This window comes from Parasteatoda tepidariorum, chromosome 6, assembly GCF_982258835.1.
Source record: "Parasteatoda tepidariorum strain Cologne lab strain chromosome 6, Ptep-v5.0, whole genome shotgun sequence".
NCBI lineage: Eukaryota > Metazoa > Arthropoda > Arachnida > Araneae > Theridiidae > Parasteatoda > Parasteatoda tepidariorum.
This window is the reverse complement of record NC_141760.1, coordinates 106,748,731-106,763,169: the sequence shown is the minus strand read 5'-3', so window position 1 is coordinate 106,763,169 and position 14,439 is coordinate 106,748,731. Positions and strand designations below refer to the sequence as shown.

General features: G+C 30.1%; 2 protein-coding genes across 3 annotated transcripts in view; one reads left to right on the top strand and one right to left on the bottom strand.

The window, feature by feature from the left end:
- Positions 1-14,439, bottom strand: part of LOC107455482 (lachesin) — a 184,093-nt gene that overhangs the window by 147,607 nt on the left and 22,047 nt on the right. The gene's annotated exons all lie outside the window — the stretch shown is intronic.
- Positions 14,074-14,439, top strand: part of LOC107455484 (uncharacterized) — a 180,828-nt gene continuing 180,462 nt past the window's right edge. The window contains exon 1 of the mRNA XM_087166357.1: positions 14,074-14,097. The gene's annotated coding sequence lies outside the window, so the exon portion shown is untranslated. The remainder of the gene's footprint in view (positions 14,098-14,439) is intronic.

Here is a 14,439-nt window from a genome sequence, read left to right as displayed (position 1 = left end):
TTTTATTTTGGAAGGTTTTACTCGGCCTACCAAGCTTTTTTATTCTCGATTTTTGGCCCTCGACCAGAAAAAGTTTGCCCATCCCCGGCTCAGGGGATAGAGCATTCGCCTTCCGATGAGGCGAACCGGGTTCGAAGCCCAGTCGAAGCGAATTCCGCACCCGACTTGCACCGACCACAGTGCTGACGTGAAATATCCTCAGTGGTAGACTTATCATGGGATAGAGTCCCTTTGCCATCAGGCTAACCGTGGGAGGTTCTCGTGGTCTTCCACTCCATGTAACGCAAAGCGGGTTTGCTCTATCAAGAAGTCCTCCACGAAGGCAAATTTCTCTCAATACTCGATCAAGGAGATCTCTTGTCTTCTGGATTGGGTTCAAAATGACAAGGCTGCGGAGTTGAACAATAGTAGTCGTAATCCCATAAAATTGGGTCAGCGGTTCAACGACGGTTATGAAATAAAATTGGAAAAACGTTAGTGAAATGCCATTTTTGTTAAAGCTGATGTAAAGCCTTTTATAGCGGTCACTCATTGTAGCTCATTGAACGATCCGAGGATGAAAATTATTTAATATTCAACTTTATTATATTTTCCAATTGCAGCAGACTGCTTACCCTTCGCTCCTTCTAATTTTCAAATTCGCCTGGGGAAAAAAAACGCAATTTTCATGTAGGCAATGCGATATTTTTGTATTTTTATCTATTAATCACTGAAAATTATGGGAAAAAGTCGCCCAGGAGGGCGCAACATTAAGTGTGACACTCTGCATTTTTGTTAAAAGAGAAAAAAATCCTTAAAATCAGCTGATTAAATACTTTAATATTATATACATCTACCAAAGTAAGTGCACATTTATGGATATTTTTATGTTAACATTTAAAAAAAACATATTCTAAAAATAAAGTTTGAATTAAGATCGGTAACATATGCTCATTTATGGAGGTTGAACTTGTAAATTTAATATCTTGATACAGTAAAGAACTGCTTGGCGCAAAAAATGTCTCCTTTGGAAAAGTTGCTGCTTATCGCTATGTTACCCGAAGTCCTTCACTCACAGTTTTGAGAATTAATTCAATTGTTTCAATTTTTCTCAATCATTAATTTTTTTTCCTTTTTTCTTTTGAGATGAACATTTAATTTAACATTCACAGTGAATCGAGAGTGGGTTGATTGTTTTAAAGAAGAAGAATATGATTTTTTTGATCATTTCATTAACAGCATTTTTTTTCTTAAAAAAAGAAAAAGAAGAAAAAAAAAAGATAACTGTTAATCCAATTTCGAGCTTAAGCAAAATAACGTATGCACTTAGCTGCCTATGTATCTTGTGTGTGTGTGGGGGGGGGATATATTTAGGAGGTTGGGGGTAAAGAGGAGTTGATCAAGGGATATTTTCTGAAAACATTCCCTAATGCCAGAGGAAACCAACCAGAATCTGCTTTCGTGTGTTGATCGCAGGAGATTTGAAAAGGGAAACCGGAAGTCGTTAACGATCCACCGACGCTAAACTTATTTCCGCCATTTCCATCGTTTCTTCTGAGCGACGAGGTGAAGAGAAAAAAAAAATTCTTTTTTTTTTACCTCTTATTCCTAATATTTTAGGATGAAGAGGTGGGTCCAATTTTTCTGGAATATATGTGGATAAATGCGTCTGTGCTAAAGAGAGGAGGCTATGTAATTATTTGATAATGATGAATTTGTTCGAATAAAAGTTGACAGTCAGAGAATTATATGATACATTTATTAATGGGTGTCAAATAGCAAAAGTATATTAATTTCTAAACCTTCATCAAATATTCTTAAAATATTAGTTAGAAAATTACTAATTTACCTACTATTTATTATACTAATTAGTACCTACTAATTTAACAATGAGTATTTTGATTGTTAGAAATTATCAGTACATTTTTATTTTTTGACGAATTTAGCGGATGAATGCTCCATGTGAAATTTTTTAAAAAATAAATCAAATTACTTTGTTTACACATTGACAATTGGAAATAAACTTCATGTTTAACTTTTATTTCTCCCAATAAGCAAAACCTATAAAACCTTAATCTTCATTTAAATTGCTAGCGCCAAATCACTTTCACTATTAGCGTTTTAACATGCTTTCTAAAGAGATGCTTTTTACTTTTGTCGACAACTGTTGGTTTCTAAGCGCACTTGAAACAATTTTCCTCTCCTAAAACACTCAAACATTGCCAATTGGTACCTTCATTCATAGGTCCCGCAGTGGACTGTTCGTAAAGACACGGTTCCCAGTAGAACAACGAAGTCAAGCATCACTAACTATGGTCAGTAAGTGGGTGGGTAGCCACTTTCATCAGCCTGCGTAGGGACAGAGAGTGCGCCGTATCGGTCCTCTCTACCGTAAAGTGCTCGACTTCGCGCAGGTCGTCGGGCTACCGAAGCGGGGGTGTTATCCCCTCTGTAGAGGATCAAAATTGTGATGGCATGCCTTCGGATCATCCTCAGGGATGTTTCCCAGACCGTCGCCAATAGCCCATTGTGCAGCTCTAGCGCGACGTAAATTAACTACAACAGGGATCATCGGATCATCCTACTTCGGATCATCCTCAGGGATGTTTTCCAGACCGTCGATTACGTCCATTATGCAGCTCTAGCGCGACGTAAATAAAGTACCTACCTACCTTCATTCATAGAGATATTCGGATCTGGCAACAAAAAAAAAAATTCTACAAATTACTAAGTTTTAAATAAGATCCTTCCCGTAGGAAATCTCAGTTTGTTTAAAAATATCACTCAGAATGTTCCTTGACTAATATCTTCATTAATTAATTAAATGTTAAATGAATGAAGCCATTTCTATGATAATTAATCTTTTTCTGTTGCTTTACTCCAATAGCTTTTTTTCATGTGTGACATATTTATGTTTTGCTTTCCGTTCACATTGATCACAATTTTAAAATGAGATTTATTTTCTAATGTGGGTGACGCATTCGTGGTCATAAAATTTTGAATAGTATCCTTCGCCCAACAACGCAAATACGATTAGTTTTTCACTCAAAAAATCCAGCACAAAGTCAAGTTTATAGTTTCAGATTGCACGTTTTTTTTCCTCCAGTTTTTTGGGTGTTTGGACTAGTAGACCTCTTTGAACTAATGAGAGTATGAACTCTTTTGAATGTTACGACAGACAAAAATAGTCAGATCCTTTTGAATATTTGGACTGATTGAATGTTTAAAGTCGTCTGAATGTTTAAACAGATGAGAGTTTTAACTGGTGTGAGTCAGACCTCTTATTGGATGTCTAAGCTGATAACAATTGGAATGGAATGAATGTTTGTTTAGAGTCGTGAAAGTAGAACTTTTTGGTATAGTTAAACTGATGAGAGAATGTACCGGCTGCTAGGCTTTGTAAATGTTTAGGCTGTTGCGAGTTAGCTGAAGAGATCTTTAGACAGTTCTAATTCAAGATGTTTTAGGACTTTTTCTTCTGAATCATGAGAACAAATAATAATTGGCTTGCAAAATTTGTATTCATGATCTAAGATCAAAGCAGTACACCAAAATACACGCGTATTTTCCATATAAAATTTTCGACCTTAGACTATTTAGAACTATAATTCTGCAACTTAATCAAATGGAATTATAATGATCCATTTTCGCAAATAGAACACAAGTTTATTTTCATGTCTTTAGCACATATCTTAAACAAAAAGGAACTTATTTTAAATCATCCAAATTTCTTTATTGTAAAAGGTAGAGCAAATTACAAAGCAGAAAAAGACAAATAAAATGCAAATAAAATACAATAAAAACAAATAAATGACAAACAATAAATAAAGTCTTCGATTCAAGCTAACATTAAGAATAAAAATTATTCGAAAAACCTAATCGAAATTGAAAAAAACCGAAACAAAACCTTGAAATCAAGCTAAAGAAGTTGCTTAATATTTGGAATGTTCGGAATTTACGTCAACTATTTTCAAGTCATCAGAAGCGTACGGATTCCTTATGATTGGACGCAAGTTATTTTCTAAAGATTTTATCAACACAATTAGCGAAAAAGGAATTTGATGGAATATTCCAAAAACAAACGATAACATAATAAACGAGCAAAATTCTGTACTATGTTTCTGTTGCGCAAGGTTAAATTAAAAGTAGAGTAACAAGACTTGCCGAAATTTCATTCGAAGCTTAAAACAAGAACATAAAAAAAAATTCTCGCTTAAATAAAGCAAACGATAATTATAAAAAAGCGTTGAATTTCTTTTTAATTTATTTATTTTTTTCTTCTTTTTTTACAATAGAAGCAGGGGGAAAAACGTAGGGTAAGGAAAAAAACATAGGGAACAGAAGGGATGAAAAAGTATTATTTAGATAATGAGAAATTCCTCCATTTAAGAGAAAACAAAAAGAAAGGGATTACAAAAATGGCGAGAAAACATGAATGTTACAAGCAGTAAATAGAAATAATAATCGTCTGCTATGAGCGACCACTTACATTAATGAGCGCTAGACAAAATTTAAAAGCCGGTGAAAAGGGGGTTTGGAGGATTTTTTATTTATTTATTTTTTTTATAGTCTTCCCTACTTATGAAACTTTTTTCTTATATTGTTCTCTTATACATTTATATACTTCTTAGAAGGGTAATTACAGTTATATTTAAACAACATTTCCTGTTACATGAATTTCTAGAAACAAAATCTAATATTTTCTGGAAATTCTACAAATTGGGAGCATATTTTATCTCTTTTTAATTTTTTTTTCGAATGAATTAAAAATAAACTAACTAGTAGATAAAAAAAGCAGAAAAGTGCGATTCTAAGAAAGAACAGAATGAAACATCTCTAAAGCAGATTTATTTTCCCTTTTTTTTTAACTTCCCTTTTTTTTAAATAATTTTCTAGCATTTGTCAATGGTGTGAGCTGAGAAAAAAGAGGACAACAAACTACCAGTGAAATATCAAAATGTAACCTAAGTAGTTAGTGCTAAATGTATTGTTTTGTATTAGTATGATTAGTTAAAAATTGAAATTTTTTTTCGAATGAATTAAAAATAAACTAACTAGTAGATAATAAAAGCAGAAAAGTGCGATTCTAAGAAAGAACAGAATGAAACATCTCTAAAGCAGATTTATTTTCCCTTTTTTTTTTACTTCCCTTTTTTTAATAATTTTCTAGCATTTGTCAATGGTGTGAGCTGAGAAAAAAGAGGAAAACAAACTACCAGTGAAATATCAAAATGTAACCTAAGTAGTTAGCACTAAATGTATTTTATAGCTAGGACAAATTAGTAGGAAATTGAATTCTATAAAGATTTTTTTTAAAAATTTACGATGCATATTTATGACTAAATAAGTTTTCCATAGTTTAAGCTATTGCTATAAAATAAGTTTTGTAGTCCACTAAGGTAGTTAGCTAGTGGCAGTAAACCCAAACTTTTCACTAGAAAAGTTTTTTTTAATGGCACAGATTTTGACATATTTTCTCTATGTTCACCTTCTTTGTTATTTATTTTTCTTTGCTGTTTTCAATAAATCCAGACATTTTCTGGGGAAAAAAGAAAATTCCCTTGAAAATTCAATGTTTTATCTGAAGTTTAGCTAATAAAATTTGAAGCATGGAATATTTAAATTGGTTTGAATGGAAAGATTTGAAATTAGCAATCGTTGATTGTTTTGAAAAACGTGTTCTTTAACATTTCAGAGTACATTTCTGTAATGCTGTTACGAAAAACTATATTATTAGAAAATACTTACACTTCTATATATTTTTTAAAAAGTATAGAAACAAATAAAATACCATCATAGAACAGAATTCGTTAGCTTTCAGAAATTACCGAAAAGTTTAAGTTTGTTTTGGTGAACTAACTTCTTTTGCTGAAAACCTTTTCTTCGCAATTTTAGCATAGTTATATTGTATTAATTATTTTATTTATTTGCGTTGACTAGGCATAGTTTTACAATTCATAATAAAAATGAAAAAAATAATTATTCGCCGTTTAATGATTGTAAAAATTTTGCAAACCAGTTTTGCATGAAGATATGATACATACTGACATAATGATACTGACGTACTGTCAATACATCTTCTACTTCACGTCGAACATTTTTTTTTCTGGATAAACAGCATTTCAACCTTTCGGTAAAAAAAGTAAAATATGCCGAAAATGCTGTTTTTCACTTTCCAATATTTGAAGGGCGAAAATCGAAAACTACTGCATCGAATCAATCGAACTTTATCACAAGCAAACATTGATATATTAGTGGTGCAAATGTCTAATAATTATGTGGCCTAAATGTAAAATCAAAAAAAAAAATTCCTCATTTTTTTTCATCAGCATTTTTTTCTTGTTAGTTCAGCATTTTAACTTGACAGTAAAAAAAAAGCAAAATATGCCGAAAATGCTGTTTTTCACTTCCCAATATTTGAAAAGCGAAAATCAAAAACTACTGCATAGAATCAATCGAACATTATCACAAGCAAACATTGATACATTAGTGGTGCAAATATCTAATAATTATGTGGCTTAAAAGTAAAATCAAAAAAAAAAAATTCCTCATTTTTTTTTTTTTTTTCATCAGCATTTTTTCTGGCTGGAACCGCATTTTAACCTTACAGTAAAATAAGTAAAATATGCCGAAAATGCTGTTTTTCACTTCCCAATATTTGAAAAGCGAAAATCAAAAACTACTGCTTAGAATAAATCGAACATTATCACAAGCAAACATTGATACATTAGTGGTGCAAATATCTAATAATTATGTGGCTTAAAAGTAAAATAAAAATAAAAAATTCCTCATTTTTTGTTTTCATCAGCATTTTTTCTGGCTGGAACCGCATTTTAACCTTACAGTAAAATAAGTAAAATATGCCGAAAATGCTGTTTTTCGCTTCCCAATATTTGAAAAGCGAAAATCAAAAACTACTGCATAGAATCAATCGAACATTATCACATGCAAGCATTGATATATAAGTGGTCTAAATATCTAATGATTATGTGGCTTAAATGTGAAGTTGGCTGTGAAAAAATACAATTAAGTTCTCTGTATAAATACAATACAATGCTGTAAAAATACAATTAAGTCTTCTGTTTGGGAAAACCAAAACCGCGTTCTGAACAGTCCACAGTGAACATACCTTTAGGGATAAATAGAATAATTACAGGTAAATACTGTAAGAATTTTTAATAATTTTTGGTTAATGGTAACCGAAAATTTCTGGAAATTCTTTATTTCTTAATGATCATTTTTCTGTCCAATGAAAATGCATGAAACAGTTATCGTCTGAAATGCAAAAATGAATGCAATTATCGTCTTATGATATATAGAGTTAATTTGGAATCTTCAACGTGGTTTATTCTTCAATCTCTGTCTTCGTCTGCGTTGAAAGTGACAATTACAAACTGTTCCTGCCAAATAGTTTGCTACGAAATACGTCTCTAGACATGTTATTTCACCAAAACATAATATTTGTATAATGAAAGTAATAATTTATTGATATCCAGTTAGCACTTTAATAAACAGGATATGGTAATTTACATTAATTTGTACTTTACTTCCTTTTACTCGCATTGCATTGGTTTTATTTACTTTTCTTATTTCGCAAACTATTCTATACAAGAACGAAAATTTCGTTTCGAACAATAAAAGTTTCTATTTATACCGCACGCTTTCTCAATTACGAATCATTTTTCAACTATCCGCTTAAAAATCGTTATGAAAGTAAATAAAATCTACATTTACGAACTAGGTGAGAGGTAAAAAAAGAAAGAAAAAACTTGAAAACAAACGAGAATGAGAATTATAAATAAAATCGGTAGAAGTCGATTGTTTTCATCTGCATTTTTAAATCTAAAGTGGATAATGTATTTTTTTCATGATTTTGTAGTGTAAATATGAATACCAATTGCAACGATTAGTCCAGCAATCAATTCGCTTTGCATAAATATGTTCGTGAAATGGTAAATCGAATCATTAGTCTATTCTCACGCATGTCTTGAAAGAGGTATTGCGTTATAACATTGATTTATTTGTAACAGAGAGCAAGAATTTACGAATGCTGTGAGATAAAAAAACTAATGATTTGCTGTTTGTAAATAAAATATCGGATAAATACTGCGGGGAAGTTTTTCGCTTAGTTTTTAAATTTATTTAATACAAAGGCAAAGAAAAAATAAAGCTATCGATTTCAACAGTAATGCGATACAGGAAAAAAAAATTATTTATCTCGGCAGATTTGTAAATAGAGTAACTTATCAGAGGTTAAATAGTTTGTTTAAATAAAGTGAAGTTTTTTACAATTGAAAAATAGTAGCAGAAACATGTAAATTCGCACTTTAAAAACATTCGAATTTCGAGATTTATTCATATTTTTTATAGTCAGTTATTAGAAAAAAGCGACTATTCTGAAATTATATAACTCAAAACTATTCCACCTATTTTTTTCAATTTTTTTTTTCACTTAAAATTGCTTATTTTAAAATGATGTAAAGTTTTCTATAGCTTAATATTCAATTTTTTTAAATCATAAAATAAGATAACCAAAAATAATGAATCGCTATTAAAAATGACATTTAAATGGAATTATATTTTAAAAAACAAATTTTATAATTACATTCAATTTTTTGATTTGCTTTGAAAGTTTTCAAGATATGGTGAATTACACAAAAGAGAGAAATTATTTAAGGGGTACAGAACTTACTGACAAAACGATGGAAACCATATTTTTCGGATTGCGTTACTTCCTACACGGAGAAAAAAATTCTGGTATAATTATCGTACTGCATGGCAATGATATTTCTAGTAAAAAACATAATTATGCCTAATAAAACTAAAATATACCGTATTTAAACCATTCATTTGTTAATTTTTTCCGCTGTTATGGCAGCGATTGGCTAGAAATTCCGGTTTTCAAAATTATAGCTCTTATTACCACGTGTTTAACAAAAATACGAAACTGAAAAACAAATTTAATCGAATAAATGTTTTTATTATGCCATGCTTTAAGGTGTCATGACAAAATCACCAAATTTTACATTTACCAAATTTTATCCCACATTATAAAATTATATTTTAATGTTAATTTTACCAAAATCATTACCAAAGAGCTTCAGTAAAAATGACCTAGGTCTTTGGTGTTTAAATGGACTTAAAAACATGGTAAATTCCACCATATTCTGGTAGTTCTGCCCTACTTTTTTTTCAAACTGTAACAAAAGTAATGTGTAGTATATATCTTTTTCAGTTCACTGTATAATATCGATATCTTTTTGCACAAAAGAAATTTTTCCTTGAAACACATGCTTTATTGCAGTTTCTTTGCAGTACGCATCCCAAACCTTATTTTTCTGACTAATTTTCAAAATTATATTATAATAATACGTTTTAAATAAGAAATAAGCATATTTTGAAAAACTTATTTGCTGTCTAAAATATGTATAGCTTAAGATTCAGGAAAAAAAAATCAATACTCTAATAAAATATCGTAAAAACAAACTATAGGAAGAGAGAAATATTGTGTAAACGACATTTTGTAATTGCAAAATATTGTTAGAATGAAGTATCGTAAGAGCGGAATATCGTTTCAACAAATTATAATATCATTTTAGTAATATTCCTATGAGAAATTTCTTTGCACAATATTTTATCTACTTTTGAAGATAGATATGTATTGATGTTTAGATATATATAGATAGATAGATATAAGCATTGTCATTTGACTTCAGATTAAAACTTATATGTTGATATTAATACAGAGTTGTGACTCAAAACTGGAAAAAAAAATTCACTGTGCTTTCCCTTATTGCAGACAGAAATATATTATTTAGACAAAATTAATCGTTAAAATGAAACGCTTATGCTGTCAATTTTTTCTTTTTCTTTCCTTTCGTAAAAAAAGGAAAAAGAATAGTCCTTTTAAAAGGATGCTTTTACATACTCACAATTTCCTTTCGATTTAAACTTTTTTAAGTTTGAAATGAAAATAAAATAGATTTAAAATTTTTCAACCACTCTGGGTTAAATAATAGTATATAACACAATTTAATATGTACCATATGCAGTTTAATTAATGATCATATTTCATATTATATTAAATTTAATTTTATCTTTTAGCCGTGAGAAATCGTTTTCATAAGTCAAAGAAATCAATCTTCCAAGCTAATTTTTCAGACGATGTAAACCATTATCAAATTCAAAGACACGTTAATAAATTTAAATAGTAAATTGATTTCATTATTGGTTTAATAAATAATCTTTCATCAAGTACATGAATTTAAAGTATAGCTAAATATATTCCTAATCCAATTTAAAATGACAGGAACATAAATCCTCTCTTTAAAGACTTATTATACAAAATAATTTCAGAATTTCTTTTAAAAAAATACATATATATTAAAATGAATTTTCATTTTCTCTTTCAAGCCTAAAAGGTTGTAGAAAAACCGATTTAAAATCAATTTCGCTCCGCTATACCTTTTTATTTATTTTATTTTACCTCGCTTGTTTATCTAGTTACTTTATTTACTTCCTTTCTAACTTTCAAGCACCCCTTATCGACTGAAATTTCTCCCCGAAAAAGTTTTCCTTTCGTAAATGAACTCGAGACCGAGTGTCTGATTTTCTATTTTAGGTTTTAAAGGGGCATTTTTCCCGAAATATTCTTTCTTTTGATGTCCCATGGGAAGAACAGAGGATGAGAAGATATTTCAACCCCCGAACATGGATGAAGAAAGAAAAAAAAAAACTCATCCTTTGAAGTTTCGGCCCTTTAAAAGCTTTTCCACTCTTTTGAGGGGATCGCTTTCCAAAATATGTAACATTTATCCTTTTTCTTCTTCTTTTTACTTATTTGCAGAGGAATAACAAATTTTGAGCCCAAACCGCAAGTCTTCGGAAAGAGACTAAATCATTTAATTAACATAGTTACAAAGTGATTTTAAATTTAAGAGAATTAGTTTTGTTTTTAAATCTTGCTTTGTTTGCATATTCATCACGACTAAGGTGTCCCATTTGTATACGCTGAAGTTCAATGAAAAAAGGAAATACGTGTAAGGATATTATTTTTTTTTCACTTGTAGTATCAGGAAACATGTTGTATCATTTAATAGAGAGAATAGGTTAACTTATTCTTGTCATATAGGGAGAAAGTCTAAGAAGACGAAGTGCCTTTGGTAAACCTTAAAATAATCAAGAATTAACTGTTTAGTCTGTAAAAAAAACTTGAGAAATACTGGAGCACGGAAGAAACCTTATAAAGTCTTGAAGGATGCGTTATATCGTCTTAAGCGAAACGTGGAATGTCGTAAAAGGCGAACTTCCTCCATCTAAAGCCGTGAGAAAATCTAGAAAATGAGTTATATTGTTTTCAGAAAACCGTTAAATGTCCTGGAGGTTGAGTCATATCATCCTTAACACGCCGTGAAAAGACATGGCGGATGCGTTATCGTCCTTACCAAACCATTGAAGGTCTTGGGAATGTGTTATGACGCCTTTAGCAAACCGGAAAACGTCACAGAGTGTGAGCTATGTTGACTTCAGCAAGACTTGAAAAGTCCAGAAGATGATTTTGCTGCCCACAAAAAGCTGTGGAGAATAAATCATATTGTCTTTAGCAAATTGGCTTCAGCCCGTGAAAAGTCCTAGAGGATGAGCTACATTGATTTCAAACTATGAAAAGTCCTAGAGGATGTGTAATATAGACTTCAGCAGTCCATGAAAAATCCTTGTAGATGTGTGATATAGACTTCAGCAGCCCGTGAAAAGTCCCGGAGGATGTGTGATATAGACTTTGGCAGCCTATGAAAAGTCCCGGAGGATGTGTGATATAGACTTCAGCAGTCCATAAAAAGTCCTGGAGGATGTGTGATACAGACTTCAGCAGTCCATAAAAAGTCCCGGAGGATGTGTGATATAGACTTCGGTAGCCTATGAAAAGTCCAGGAGGATGTGTGATATAGACTTCGGTAGCCTATGAAAAGTCCAGGAGGATGTGTGATATAGACTTCGGCAGCCTATGAAAAGTCCCGGAGGATGTGTGATATAGGCTTCAGCAGTCCATAAAAAGTCCTGGAGGATATGCAATACAGACTTCAGTGACCCGTGAAAAGTCGCAGAGGAAGAATTATATTGTCTTATTTTAAAAATGGAATAATTCTAATTATTGCACTAAAACTCAATGGATGATGTAGATTGCACTGGCTGAGTTGAAACTGAAATTGAACTGACTGTAAATTGGTATTTGTTTTTCTACACATAAGCTCGCAAAAAGATCGTTACTTCAAAATTTATTTATAGAGAACTTACTTTTGTGGTGTAATACTCAATTACGAAAAGCAATAAGGTGCAGTTGAGCATAGGTGCATAGTACGACGACTATGCACACAAAATTCATGAAACCATGTTTAATTTTTCAATTTATTAATTTTAAATCAAGCAATATTCAAATTTTAATAATTTTTATAGCCTTTTGAAATGCTATGTTCTTATGTGAAAGAATATTCTATTTAAATTTTCTTTTAATGTTATCTGCAATTAAAACTTTAGATCTAATTTGTTGCATAAATAACACTTACTATATCTTTCTCGATGCCTAATCAACTTTTAATTCAAATTACGCATAAAAAAAGAGCTCAAATATATTCTTTTTTAATTTTTGGAGCCACTTTTACAATTTTATTTTTTAATATGATTCATAATTTGCATATTTCATTTTCATAACTAAAATGCCATTCACTAGTTTCTTTTCTAATATGCATTTTGCTCTGATGCTGTTTCTGAATTCCAAATTTTGAGATCTCGCGCTAAATTTCTTTCACAGTTGAAGTCAAAATTAAATATTTATTGCTTTTTGCTAAAATAATTTTTCTTATCTTTTTACAGAGCAATTAAGTATACCGAGCTACATATTTGTTCTATAGTTATATCTAACTATGGTTGATTTAAAATATGTAACAGTTATTACAAAATGACTTGATTTTATTCTTATTTCATATCATATTCTAATTTCATATCATTTATCATATATGATGCTTATAAATTTCGGATGAAAATAATAATAATTTATAATTATCTGCTCACATGCACTAATGTAAAACAATTTCAAAATTGAAATATAATTGAATTGTTTTGAAATGCATAGGTTATAATTAAAAAAATTAGCTATGTTAAATAAAATATAATAATTCATCAAACAGCAGCTACATTTTCAATTTAGAAATATTAGTCTGTTATATATCCGTAGTTTAAAAAAATTTAAAGTGTTATACATGTCCATTTTAATATTTTTAGATCTTCTGTTTTAAAAAAAAATTAAAATTGGTATGTTTTTTCTTTTAACTAAACTCAACAAAATGGACGAAATCTTCAATAAATCTCAAAAATTTGAGATAAATATTTATTTATGAATTTCCTTAAAATTTTTCTTCTTCGTTCTCTTACTTCAGAAATCACACAAAAATAATTATTTGGTCTTTTAATATTTTTTTTTTAATTTTTCGGTGAAAAACTCTATTTAAAAAAAAATCTTCAAACCTTTCCTACTATGAGGCAAGTCTTTTTAGATACCATCAATTATTTACCAAAAATATTATTAGTTCACCTCTGATAGCTCTATGACATTTACATTTGCACCAAAACAAATTTAACTTTATTAAGCAAGAATTTTCGTTTCATGAAAAAAACATTTTAAGGTAAAACCCATTTTACAAACAATCTATAGATATCTGGTATGGTGCTTACATTTATTAATGTAGTTTGTTGTGTTGATTTCAAATCTGAAAACCGGTTTGTTCTATCACGTCAGGTTTCTTAAGATATTGACAAAAATATTTCATGGAACACCGTTTAATGTTCATAGAATACTGGTTAAAATTTAGTAAACTCAATAGAAATTTTATGAATTTTAGGGGAGTTTGATTGCAACAACAACTACTCATTTTTGCCAAAGATACTCAGAATTTGCGAATTTCTTCGTAAGGAGTGACAATTTGTACTAGAACCACAAGAAAAGTTTCTTGAGAAAAAAAAGGCTCTAAAAATGGAAGGAAAAAAGAGTAATGGAAAAGAGTACGAGAAAACAATACAGCTTCAACAATTACATGAATTTAATGATCGATTTGATTCAGGCTGGTAAATATGAACTTAATATAATTAAAATTTTTATTCTAATGTAAGTAAATATTTTTTAATAACTGATTAATATGCGAAATTTATGTAAAAATTCAAAATACAGAAGCAATAACAGTAATGCATAATACAATTATGTATCACACTTAATATTATCATTTATGCATCATCAATTAACTATTGTTTCTCAAGGGGTTAATTGTGTGATAAGTTAATGTCTACAAAAAAGCCGGCGAGGGGACCGAGCTGTCAGCTTGCCTGACCGATTATGACTTCGCCAATAAAAGTATAACAATTAAATTGCCTATTTTGCTTAATTTTTTAATCATTAAAGAAACATCAGTG